At 41.6% G+C, this 1,523-nt stretch overlaps 1 long non-coding RNA gene across 1 annotated transcript; it reads left to right on the top strand.

Annotated features, from left to right (window-relative positions):
* Positions 1-1,174: 1,174 nt before the first annotated feature.
* LOC116688880 (uncharacterized) lies at positions 1,175-1,523 on the top strand. Its single transcript, XR_004331876.1, has 2 exons — positions 1,175-1,265; positions 1,371-1,523. It is a non-coding gene; the product is annotated as an uncharacterized LOC116688880 (long non-coding RNA).

The following is a 1,523-nucleotide window of genomic DNA, read 5'->3' as shown; positions in this document are numbered from 1 at the left end:
ACCAAAGTTCTCCCTCTCATAGATCTTCATCCTGAACTGGCCTCTGTGCTGTTTTTTTTTTGGAGAGAACCAAAACAAATGTCTTAGTATCAAGTTGTTAGCTGGTTGTCACCTGTAGTAGAACAATATATCCAGATTCCGTGTTATACCTACCATGGGGATCATACGGCAAGAACCTGATGCTAGTCCCTCTTCCATCATGCTCATGTAGTCAGCGTATCTCCCCTCTTCATGAAGTACTGGTTTCCCCTGTAGTTGGGGCGGTCGTAGACCATGAGCAGCCGCTCTCCACCCGGCAGGAGTGCACCTGCTCAGGTCGGAGGCAGTCTAGGGCAGTCGCTCATGCACTCATAGGAACGACCCTGGAATTTCCTCTCCGCTCGAAAGATGATCTGAAAAATATGTGACTGTTAATGGTTAGAAATAGCAGCAAGGTGATTTAGTGATCCGATTTTCGTTAAACGATGTCTTTCTCTATTACAAAAGATTTTAAAAAGTACCTTTCCCCTCATGTTCATGTCGGTGTTGGTCATGTTGGCTGTAGATGTTCTGTTGCTCCTGAACTGCCTTCCTACCTGGTTTAACCCTTTCCTTTTATACACAACCAAACGTGAAGAATGAGTGCCCCCTCCCCTTCAGAGAGCCCCCTTACTCAGCAACTTACTATGGAAGCCAACAGAAAGGGTTATGTAATTTTTCAAGGACTGGGTACTATGATATCCCAACAAAAAGAGAAGTGTTTTTTTTTCCTAAATAGGAAAAATGTTTTTTTGTGACGTTGACCAATAGCACCACAGAACAGATGATGTAAAACTAAAATATACATTGTTAGTATGTTATGTTAGTATTTAACACCATATCATAAATCTGAGCCTATTCATACTACTATCATTACATTATTTGAGATTAATCTTTGTCACTTACTGTGTTCTATTATTTGAATACATTTGATTAACAGTAATTGTATTTGCTAAATACTTTGTTTTCTCATCTACTACATCTACTCAACTCTTATGTGAAGACTACAGGCAAAAAACACTTTTGTCAGGACGTCATAGTACTCAGACCTTGAAAAAAAATTACATAACCCCTTCTGTTGGCTTCCATAGTAAGTTGCTGAGTAAGGGGGCTATTTAAGGGGGAGGGGGCACTAATTCTTTACGTTGGTCGTGTATAAAAGGAAAGGTTTAAACCAGGTAGGAAGGCAGTTCAGGAGCAACAGCACATCTACAGCCAACATGACCAACATGAACATGAGGGGAAAGGTACTTTATAATCTTTTTGCAATAAGCAGAAATTACTGTTTACAAAATAGGATCACTACATTCATCTTGCTGCTTATTTCTAACCATTACAGTTCACTATTTCAGATTACTTTCTACGAGGAGAGGAACTTCCAGGGTCGTTCCTATGAGTGCATGAGCGACTGCCCTGAGCTGACCTCCTACCTGAGCAGGTGCCAGTCCTGCAGGGTGGAGAGCGGCTGCTTCATGGTCTACGACCGCCCCAACTACATGGTAAAC

Source organism: Etheostoma spectabile, chromosome 5, assembly GCF_008692095.1.
Source record: "Etheostoma spectabile isolate EspeVRDwgs_2016 chromosome 5, UIUC_Espe_1.0, whole genome shotgun sequence".
Classification (NCBI taxonomy): domain Eukaryota; kingdom Metazoa; phylum Chordata; class Actinopteri; order Perciformes; family Percidae; genus Etheostoma; species Etheostoma spectabile.
The sequence above is the reverse complement of the archived record's forward strand: the minus strand, read 5'-3'. Positions and strand labels throughout refer to the sequence as shown.